Source organism: Asparagus officinalis, chromosome 2, assembly GCF_001876935.1.
Source record: "Asparagus officinalis chromosome 2, Aspof.V1, whole genome shotgun sequence".
Taxonomy (NCBI): domain Eukaryota; kingdom Viridiplantae; phylum Streptophyta; class Magnoliopsida; order Asparagales; family Asparagaceae; genus Asparagus; species Asparagus officinalis.
Window position 1 is genome coordinate 60,648,245 of NC_033795.1, and position 12,354 is coordinate 60,660,598.

The following is a 12,354-nucleotide window of genomic DNA, read 5'->3' on the forward strand; positions in this document are numbered from 1 at the left end:
AATCCACGCTAATCGAGATGTGCCGTAATAATCTCTCGATCCACATCCTATCCAAAGTGGGCGCGGTGGAAACCCGGACATGGAAGGAGTTTGTTCGTCAAGGCGAGCAAGTGGAAAACATGATCAAAAAGCTAGAGGCCGAAGAACCTCAGCCCAATAAGGGAGCTGCAGAACCAGCCATGCCAAAGAATCCCCCTCGATCCAGAGGAAAAGAGAGCATGGCCATCGACTCTACCCCGGCGAGTCCTAAAAAAGGAGAAGGTTCAGAAGCAGGGGACCACAAACATGATCACCTTGAGCTTTGGAACAAATCTCCCAGAAGTCCAAGCCCCGGCGGGGATAGTTCCTATGGGCGGATTAAGTTGCCAGAAGCCGCCAAGCCTGAGGAGGCGGACAAAACTAATGACCCGAGTTATTGCGCCTACCACAGATTCCTGGGCCACCACACGACCAAGTGTTACGTCCTCAAGGATAAGCTTCAAGCCCTCTACGATGCGGGGGTCCTAAAAAAGGAGAAGGTTCAGAAGCAGGTGACCACAAACATGATCACCTTGAGCTTTGGAACAAATCTCCCAGAATTCTAAGCCCCAGCAGGGATAGTTCCTATTCCCAAGGCGGTCTTGAAAATCACCAACGATGACCCCCACAATCAGCGAGAGAAAGGCTTAGCTCCGCAGGTTCTGCCGTCAGGTCAGGTGATGTGGGTCCATCCGGACCTCGTCAACGACGAACAATGGACTACAAAGCCCTCGAAAGGGGCTAAAGGAAAACATTGTAATGTCATCTCCGCCATTCTTGATGGGGAAAAGACACCGATGAACGCCTTGACCGACTCCGAAGAGGAAGCCATTGTCCCCACCCAATCCAGACGGACTGGGCTCAAGCCGCCAACCTTTCCGGTTCAATATGCTCACACAACTGAAGAGCATCCCTGCGCGAATCACCATGTACGACCTCCTGCGGTTGTCCAGGTCTACCCGGGAGGCTCTACAAGAGGCGCTGGCTGACTTGGAGGCCTTCTCCACCCATTTCTCGAAAGAGGCAGGGGCAGAACAAGAATGCGTGAATTGTTGCAAAGTCTCTGAGAGACAGGTCCCGTACATCACTTTCACTCCCGAGAACATGCTCATCAAGAGCACATCCCATGATCGGCCACTGTACTTCACAGGATACGTCGATTCATCGAAAGTAGATCGGATCCAGGTCGACCCAGGTTCGGCGCTGAGCATCGTGCCCCTAAAGTTGATCAAACACTTGGGGATGCCGCCAGAGAGCCTCTCCTCGACCACCACAACCATCTTTGGCTTTAACGCCACGGGGACTCGGCCACTCGGCAAAATCCGCCTGAAATGTCGGATAGGCGACATGAAGACGGAGGTGACATGCTACGTCATCGACGCCGAACCTTCCTACAACATACTCCTAGGGCGTCCGTGAATCCATGGCAACAGAATAGTCCCGTCCACGTTACACCAATGCCTGAAGTATGTGGACAATTACGAGCGAGTCAAGACAGTAGTGGCCGACAAGCATCCCTTCAAAGGCGTTGAAAACTACTTCACGGATTCTCTGCTGTACCAGGACCCCGACGTGCCACCAACGGAGGAGCCGGAGAGCAGCAACGAGGCAGACAGCGAGCCTGAGTACGGCGATAGCTTAATCCTGAACGACTTCGAGTCAATTGTAATTGGTTACGAGAGTCACAATGTAACCAATGCTGTTCAGGCGGAGGAAGTTATCATGAATGAGAAATCCCACTTTGCTTATTTGTCGTCTTGCTCCACAACCGAGGATGATGCACCCAATAACCTATCGTCAAAACTTTACAGTGATCCTTCACTACACTTTCCAGTATGCTCATCATACGTCGCCAAGGCACAGCCGATCAAGTCATCACAAGCTGTGCTCGTTGTGCCAGCACAGAATAGGTATCGAAAAGACATTGTCTTCGGTCGAATCGATCATCCCCTACGCACGCTATGGGACGAATCTGAGGAAGAGGACCCAGCGCCCTAGTTTTCGCAATACAGTCAAGTTGTGAAACGCATGATGAGCGACATGGGGTATGACCTCACTCGTTTGGAGGGCCTAAATTACGGCCGAGGGCGCAGAACGGTCATCCGACCCGCCTACGTACCCAAAGGGAAACCCTCAAATTACTTCAACAGGACTAGGAGAGGCTTAGGCTACTCCTCCTCCTCGTCGGATTTGTGTTTTTACGTCAACGAGGATTCCGACTATGCTTGTTCGGGGGATCAATCGTCAGCAACCTCGGCATGGGACTCGGATGTCAGCGTAAGGGATCTGTTCGATAACCTCACAGTCAACATGGCTGCAATAGATCCCGCCGAAATGGCGGAGGATGAACAACTTCCACTCTATGATGAGACATGGGATCGCCATGTTAATGCCCAGTGGAACAGTCGCTTTGAGCAGCGCGAACCGCCGACCGAAGACGAAGTCCTCCAGGTGAACATGGGTAGTGAGGCGAATCCCAAACCCATATTCATCAGCGGAAGTTTGCCTCCCCAGGAAAAAGAGGACCTCATTGCCCTCATACGGGAATACATTGACGTCTTTGCATGGAATTACGAGGACATGCCTGGTCTGGATCCGCGGGTCGCCACGCATCGCCTCAACATCAGCCCAGACGCCAAACCAGTCAAACAACAGCAGAGGCAGTTTCTCCCTCAAATCATGAAGGCGATCGAAGCTGAAGTAAAGAAGCTGATCGAATCCGGTTTCATCAGAGAGGAGCAACACTCCGACTGGGTGGCAAATATTGTTCCGGTCTTGAAGAAAAATGGTAAGATCCGCATCTGCATCGACTTTAGGAACCTCAATGCTGCGTGCCCTAAAGATGAATTTCCCCTGCCCATCACGGATGTCATCATTGACAACACATGCGGATTCGAGAGGATGTCCTTCATGGATGGTTTCTCAGGGTACAATCAAATCAAAATGCACCTCGAGGACGAGAAACACACCGTATTCAGAACCCCCATGGGGGTGTACTGCTACACCGTTATGCCATTCGGACTCAAAAACGCTGGCGCAACCTACCAGCGCGCCATGAGTATGATCTTCCGAGATCATCTGCGGAAGACGGTCGAGTACTATGTAGACGACCTGGTCGTGAAGAGTCGCCATAAGGAGGACCACCTCCAAGACTTGAAGGCGATGTTCAAACTTATGAGGACTCATCAGCTCAAGATGAATCCTACTAAATCGTTCTTAGGGATGTCTAGCGGCAAATTCCTTGGTTTCGTCGTCACGACGACAGGAATCCGGATCGACCCAGACAAGGTGCGGGCTATTCAAGAGCTCTAGCCGCCCCGAAATCTTAAAGAGCTAAGAGGCCTTCAAGGACGATTGGCTTACATCCGGAGATTCATCTCAAATCTTTCGGGCAAGTGTCAACCCTTCGCCAAGCTAATGAAGAAAGGTACTTCCTTCGTGTGGGACGAGCCGTGCCAAAAGGCCTTTGAAGAGATCAAGGCTTATCTCTCAAACCCGCCTGTCCTTGCGGCGCCAATCTCAGGGAGGCCATTCCTCATATATATACGGGCCATGGATCATTCTCTAGGCGCCCTCTTGGCACAAAACGACGATGCGGGCCACGAGCAAGGTATCTACTACCAGAGCAGAACCTTGCAAGGCACCGAACAACGATACTCAATGGTCGAGAAGGAATGCCTAGCCTTAGTGTTCGCCATCCAAAAGATGCGGCACTACCTAGTTGGCCAAACGATCAATGTCATCTCCCGGATGAACCCTATTCAGGTCTTCATGACACAACCTGTAGCGTTAAACTGGCGCCTGACCAGGTGGGCACTCCTGCTCTCTCAATATGACATCCACTTCATGCCACAAAAATCAGTCAAGGGACAGGCCATCTGCGATCTCATGGTTAGTCACCGGCTGGGGGCGAAGACCGACCTATTTGAAGATCTGCCAGACGAAACCCCCGAAGCCAATGTGACTTCATCACCAGAGGGATGGCAGATGTTCTTCGATGGCGCGTCTCGCGCAGGCGCGAGCGGCTCTATCGCTGTAGGAGTGGGGGTGGTCCTCACCTCTCCGCATGGCCACGTGTTACCCCGGGCCTTTTCTTTAACAGAACCGTGCACCAACAACATGGCCGAGTACAACGCGTTACTCATAGGGCTTGAATTAGCCAGAGAGTTAGGGATAAAGCATCTGGAGGCTTACGGTGACTCCCAACTCATCGTTAAGCAAATGACCGGCGAATATGAAGTCAGGAACGATGATCTCATCCCACTCCACAAAGCGGCTGTCAGGCTAGTGGAGTTGTTCGAGAGTTTCCGCATTGAACACGTGCTCCGTTCCAAGAACACACATGCGGACACTCTCGCATCCTTGGCAGCTAACTTGGCCCAGCCTTTGGGAACGACCCAACGGGTCACAGTCGCCAGCCGAAAAATCTTTCGACTAAAAGACGTCCCAGAGGCGAACTCCACTCATCAAACCCCGGATCAGCCTGATCAGGAAGACTGGCGTCTCCCGATCATCGATTATGTCCTATACGGCATGTTGCCTGAAGACGCAAGGGAACGAGAGTCCATCCGACGACGTGCCTCGAGGTTCTACTATGATTCAACCACTAAGACGCTATATCGGAGGTCATATGACGGCTTGTTGCTTCGATGTCTTTCAAAGGCAGAGGCGCAAGAGGCCCTACGCGAAGCCCAAGACGGCACGTGCGGGGCTCATCAGCCCGGACCCAAGCTTTGGGATCGCCTGTAGAGGATAGGCTACTTTTGGCCTGGGATGGTTATCGACCCAGTCGCTTATGCGAAACGCTGCTACGAATGCCAAATCCACGCCAACTACATGCACCAACCTCCTGAGGATCTGCACCCGACGAGGGCATCTTGGCCCTTCGAAGCATGGGGGATGGACGTAGTCGGACCAATATCTCCACCATCGGCGAAAGGCCATCGCTTCATCCTCGTGATCACCGATTACTTCTCTAAGTGGGCCGAAGCCGTCCCCTTAAGAGAGGTCAAGACTAATGACGTGATCAAATTCATCAAACACCATGTCATATACCGATACGACATACCCCGGCGTATTATTCATGACAACGGTACGCAATTCGTTAGCCATGCCTTCACAAGGTTCTGTGACAAATTCCGGATACAAAATTTGTCATCCACGGCCTACAACCCTTCGGCGAATGGTTTGGTCGAAGCCTTCAACAAAACGATCATCAAGATTTTGACCAAGTTAACTTCCACTAGCAAACGCGATTGGAATGAAAAGCTAGGCGAAAGCTTATGGGCATATCGCACAATGGTTCGCACACCGACTAGCACCACGCCCTATTCATTGGTATACGGCTGTGAAGCCGTGTTACCTTTAGAGATTCAAATCCCATCCCTCCATGTCGCCCTAGCAGCAGGGATGACGGTGGAGGATAATCACCAACGACAACTCGCAGAGCTCGAAGCGTTGGACGACAAACGACTAGAAGCTCAACAGCACATCAAGTTTTATCAAGCTCGAATGGCCAAGAATTTCGACAAAAAAGTCAAACGCCGAGCCTTCAAGGAAGGAGAACTGGTACTGTCCGTTCGCCGACCGATGATCCTCACTTCCAAGAAGAAGGGGAAATTCTAATCCAAATGGGAAGGACCATTCGTAGTAGAGACAGTCTACTCGAACGGCGCCTATCGCCTCGTCAAGCCAAATGGCGATAAGATCATGATGCCCATCAACGACAAGTATCTGAAGAAGTACTACCCCTAGTTTTTCTTCACTCACTCCCACGAGTGCACGAGTTTAAACTGGCCCTCACCACCCTCCAACTGGTATAAGAGATAAAACTGTTCCTACACTTCCATTTCTTGAGCCAGGTTACCAGATCAGGCGAACCGTTCAGATCAGGCGAACCGCTCAGATCAGGCGAACCGCTCAGATCAGGCGAACCGCTCAGATCAGGCGAATCATTCACATCAAGCAAGCCTATCAGTCTAGGCGAAATCCACTTCTTGAGCTAAGCTCCCTGGCTTGGCGAACCTCTCAAGACAGGCGAGACTAGCATCTCAGGCAGGCGACATCAAACGCCCACTTGGTCAAACCTTCAGATAGTTAGGACCAGAGCCACAGTCCCCCGCCAATCCTCTTCTAAAGGATGGTGGGTCCTCAAAGCCGTTCCAATCACGATAATCCCTGTCACGTTAACGTTAAACCTCTGACAAAACCAACTTACCAATCCTCTTCTAAAGGATGGTGGGTCCTCAAAGTCGTTCCAATCACGACAGTCCCTGTCACGTTAACATTAAACCTCTGACAAAATCCACTTACCAATCCTCTTCAGAAGGATGGTAGGTCCCCATAGTTGCTCCAATCGCGACAAAACCCCATCAGGTTAATGATCACCTCTGATGATTGGCGCCGTTATTCCTACGAGTAACACAGCCTAAGTAATAGCCTACCACGCGACGTGTTATTAATTCTGTCAATAGTCACACTCCTATGTCCCTAAACTATTTAACCTATTCCAGATATCCTAACATTCCCTTAGGGTAACTGATGGGTAGTAGTCTACCACGTGACGGCTCCTACAACAATCAATCGTCACATTCCTACATCCCTGAACGATTCGATTATCACCTGTGTCGTCGCCTACCCAGACGACGACAATTGTCGAGAGCGGTTTCGCCGAGTGGCGAGTCGAAGTTGGGGTCTTCCGTTGGCCACATGAGCGAACGATTGTTCTGAGCTACAAGCCAAGTGTTGCTCTCTCGATCCCATTTGAGCTACAACGCGAAAATCGGAGTTAACCCGATCCCACGCTGTGAGCAACCAAGGATAGAATAAGAGCCTAAAACGACTAAGTCCAAAGCAAAATAGTCAGAGGCTCGCCAAGTTCAACTCAAATGCCAAACAGCGCAGACAAAGGAAAAAGAAAACTGTGCATGCGAAGCAAAGATAAGCAAAAGCTAAAGGCCATTACGGGCCAAAGTTTACATGCATAAGTTTTCAAGTTGTGATGCCGCACGCCGGGCCTTCACCGCCTCTGCCTGCTTCTGCCGCATCTTGGCAAGAGTGGCTTCGTCTTTCTCTTCCTCCTGGCGAAGGAGCTGAAGCGATCGATCCACCTCCGCAGCAGCACGACCAATTGCTCTGTTCTCCTGTTGAGCTCCAGCAGCATCGCCTCGCCACGAAGGGACCCAGCGTCTTTGAAGAAAGTGGCGTCCAGATAAGCATCGATCCGGGCTTGCACCGCCTTGCACTGCTTGCGCAGGTGCCTGAGCTCGGCCTCCTTCGTTGACCTCCTGACGCCGAGCTCCCGCCTCTCGGATCCCGCACCACCCGACAACGCTTCGCTCTTCCACAGCAAAACAGGCCCGGACGACGCCACTCCGGAGCCAACCAACAACCCACTGGCGTAATAGAAACCACAAGCAGCACGCGTCCGCCCTCAATCCCCCCTTTGCCACCCTGCACCGTGATTAATCCGAGCGCCCTCACGAAGCGCGTCTGACCTGAATCAGTCTGTGCCCATAGGCCACTCAGACCCCTACACTCCCATCTCCTCTGGCCCCTCTCGCTTCCTCTTCCGACCAAATGCCTGCCGCCTCCTAGATTTCCACATTTTCACTCTTCTTGGATACACAGCTCATTCGGTTAAGCCCAACCATACTTCGAACCACCGCTTCCATGGCCGTTAGTTCCTGAAGGAACCCTTATCACCTGCGCATCAACCTCACCAAGCCACAATCCTCACAGTGCCTCCACCGCGTCGAACTCCAAGCCCTCACACGACTCGCCATTGCCCTTCGCCCCTCAGGGGTCCCCGCCGCCAACCAATAATATAACAGTCCCTTCCCTGATCCCCTTCGCCATCACTGCCCGTTGTCCCTACTCATTGCCCCGTCGTTGATGTCGACCCGCTCAGCCAGATCCGTCACTCCTTCAGCATCGACGCGCCGTACCGACAGCGTCGATTCGATCGACAAAAACCCGAGGCACGATCTCACCTCTCAAGTAGATGCTTTTACAATTATTATCGCTTAAATTTTTAGTTAGAAATATAATGGTTGTTAATATACATATTTGGCGTGGAATGATGTTATATGGTGTTAGATAATTTTTTTAATAAGTAACGAGATTTACTGTATTTATGTCTAAAATTTATGAGCACGAAATGATAAATGTATGTGTTGTAAATAGATTTTATGAGATATTAATATTTTTGTATATTTATATCTAAGTATTTGCGGACGTGAAATGACAAGTTAGGTGTTAAAAATTAGATTTTACAAACTATTATCGAAAAAGAAATAAATTAAAGGTAATTTATAAAATAAGAAAATATTAAAGAATAATTTTGGAAAAAGAATTTTATTATTTATGATAGTATGACTGATCGTCGTAGAGCGCGACATTTTATGTGCAAAACGATATCGGTTCTTAGTTTTCTTTTTGCATTATTATATTAGAAGATACTTAATTACGGATAGCTTACATGAGAAGTTTAGACACCCTAGTAGTAAGATAATAATGAAGTCTATTTATGTGTATATTCATAGGTAGGCTGTTCATGCATTCCATGTTTTGATGTAGTGATTATTCATGCTTTACAACTTGTTTAATCATGTTCGACATGCCATGTTATTATTGCATAGAATTAGGGTTATTACTATTCCCTTGTTGTGATTGAGAACCTTAGTAGTTTATGACTTAGTTGCCTCGTGCGTCATGAACAGACTTAGTGACATGTGTGAGTGTGTTGACTAAGTTTAGGTGGGGAACCCGAGTTCCAAGGAGGATTATAGTTGACTTAGAAAAACCAGAAGAGTTGGGATGGGGAAGACATGGTTCATGTGATCGAATAAGACTGTTGATGTATCATCCAGACTCACACCAGTGAACCATTTCGCACTGGGGTTAGTTTGTTGGGCCAAGTAAATCATTTCGCACTTGGTTAGTGAAATCGTTTCGTCACCCGAATTTTGCTTGAGTTCGAACCAGGCCAAAATCGGATTGCGTGTAGTCCTCTCACCGAACCGTTTCGTGGGTTTAGATGCACGTAGGGGATTTGTGAAAGTTAGTTATCCGATGATATGGGTGATGACTCTGTGTGAGATGTGGACTAGTGAGATTTAGGATGGTTAGTATTCGACCCAGTTACTATATGTATATAATTGTATGTTATCATGTTTAGTATAGGATTCCATCTTGATTTATTAGATTTCCAGTTGTATGTGTCATTGTCTTTCCATTGGTATTATTACTGTCATAGCATGGGTCATACGACCGTTTTATTTTCCATGTAAGATCTTACCGTGTGCCATGCACGCTGACGTACACCTGTTTTCTCTGGTGTGCGTCAGACTTAGGGGACGAACAAGTCTAGTTCGAGGATGCAACAGAGCCGGTGTATGCCCAGCCGAAGTGTCCTTCCGATGGAGTGGAAGAACAAACTGAAGCCTAGATGTGTTTTTCTTTTTGTAGTAGTTGATGAACACTAGAACACTTTTACAGTATTTTTCTTTAGTTTGATGACATATTTAGTTATTTTGTTAATATTTCCTTTTATTATGGACTATGTATTTCTTATTTCCTAGTTAAACTATTGTTATAGTAAGGGTATGTTGAACCCATATTTTATGTCTTGGATGATCTGTTGATGATATTATTTCTTATTCTGGATTATCTTTATATTCTTATGATTGTGATCGGGGACCTATGATTGAGATTTATATATTTGACGCTTAGCGTATTGGATTAAGAAGAAAAGAAAAAAAATGATAGTGTATACTTCTTCTTAATTTAATACGTTACGGACTTGTTCACATTTCGATTCCCCGGGTATTTTAGGAAGCGGTGTGTGACATCGACTAAGCTAGATCACAGCTCTTCTCGAGATTAAGACCAAGCTTAAATCCGGAGGAATAGGAAGAACAAGTCTCAGATCTCTCGAACTCTCACTTTATTGAGGAACTCCGCCAAGACCTGCTTACTCTCTGAAATTCGTGCTCCAATCTCTAATTCGACATCACTTCATCCTCTTGATTTTCAGATCCGGAGAATTGAGCACCCGAGCTCGTATTTATAGGCTTCGGTTGGGGGGGTTTTTGGATAAAAATAAAGGATTCCTTCTTATCTTTAGTTAATAACTGATTGCCGGAGTTGATTGATAAATTAGTTAATGCAATTAGGATCATTCAGGAGCGACTTCGCATAGCGTAAGACAAATTCAAGCATTGGGCAGATGCAAAGCGTTGGCGCTTGGAGTTTCAGCCAGGAGATCATGTGTTCCTGAAGATTTCCCCCAACCGAGGCACCATTTGCTTTGGAAGGCATGAGAAGTTGAGTCTACGATATGTGGAACCTTTTGACGTATTAGAGAGAGTGGGAGAAGTGACGTACCGACTTGCATTACCACCCGTCCTGGCTGGAATGCATAACGTATTCCACATTTCTCAGTTGTGAAAATACGTTGGAGATCCGAGGCATGTCATAGATTTCTCAGAAATTAAGGTGCAATCCGATTTGATATACGAGCAACAGCCTGTGATGATTTTGGACTGAAAGGAGAAGACCCTCTCGAATAAGACTATTTCACTTGTTCGTGTGATGTAGCACCCAGATTCTCATGGAGAGTCGACTTGGGAAACTAAGTCTGAGATGTAACAGCGATACCCTCATCTATTTCCTGAGTTTTAGCTGTCCTGTCTTGTATCTTATTTGAATCACTTTGTATGACTTTTCTTATTTATAGATGTGCAAAATATTTGAACTTTATATGAGTTGACGTGAATCCATTTTTATATTTCGTCCTTTTATTTTAATTCCGAGGACGGAATTTGTTTTAAGGGGGGTAGAATGTAATGACCATAAATTTTTATTACAGATTTAAATAACTTTTCTGGTATTTAAATATTAAATTTTATTATTAAAGAGAATATTTATATTTTAACGTATTTTCTAGAATTATTAATGATTTAAAAATCAGGCTTTATATTTATTTGGCCAATAATAAATTAAATTATTTTAGTTGATTTTTGTAACAATTTAATTAGTTTTTTTATTCATTTTCATTTTAAATAATAATAATATCAATTAAATATTATTTTCATTCCTCTCTCTCCCTAACAGTACCCACGTTGTCCCCCACTCCTCCTCAAAAGCCCCCTCTCTCACCTCACTCACACGTCTTCTCTCTCTCTCTCTCTCTCTCTTTCTCTCTCCCTCATCAGTTCTCTCTCTTTCTCCTCTACAAAAACCCACGTCTTCCCCAAACACCAATCTCCTCCCTGCCGAGTTCTCCTCCACTCCTCTCCTTCTTCGCCGCTGCCTGAGAGACCTGCCCAGCCATCGCCGAGTGCGCACCTATCGATCCTCCTGACCCGAAGCTCCCCGTCTGTATCCCTACACTCCGACAGCCTCTCTTCCACCCAAACAGCCGATGGGGACGTCACTCGCCACCAACCCACTCGACCGTAGCCACCCGCACCCCGCCCTCGCCGTTCCGCCTTCGCCGTTTCCCGCCGCTGCCGACCCTGGCTCCCTTCTCCTTTCTGCCCTCTCCCTCCTCCGTACCAGAAGCCGCGCGCCTCTGATTCCTGCCGCCACAGTCACCATTAAGCTCCATCATCGATCCAACCAGCTCCATCGTCAGTTCCCCGAGGAGCCCTTAAAACCACGCCCGGACGAACCCCTACACCCGCCATCACCACCACCTCCTCCAGTCCTCCACCGTTGGAACCAAGTCCTCACACGCTCGCTGTTGCCCTCACCCCTCAGGACGCTGCTGCCGACCAGTCCCTTCCCGATCCCCTTCACCATCACTGCCCGCTATCCTTACTGGTTGCCCCGTCGTCGACGTCGACCCGTTCAGCCAGATCTGTCACTCCTTCAGCACTGATACGTCGTACCGACAGCGTCGATTCGATCGACGAAAACCCAAGGCAAGATCTCACTTCTCAAGTAGATGTTTTTACAATTATTATCGATTATATTTTTAGTTAGATATATAATGGTTGTTAATATGCATATTTAGCATGGAATAATGTTATATGGTATTAGATAATTTTTTTAGTAAGTAACGAGATATTTTACTGTATTTATGTCTGAAATTTACGAGCACGAAATGATAAACGTATGTGTTGTAAATAGATTTTATGAGACATTAATATTTTTGTATATTTATATCTAAGTATTTGCGGACGTGAAATGTCAAGTTATGTGTTAAAATTAGATTTTACGAACTATTATCGAAAAAGAAATAAATTAAAGGTAATTTATAAAATAGGGAAATGTTACTTTTCATGCAGAAAGAATTAATATATATATTTGATACGAGTCGCCGTGCGAGCA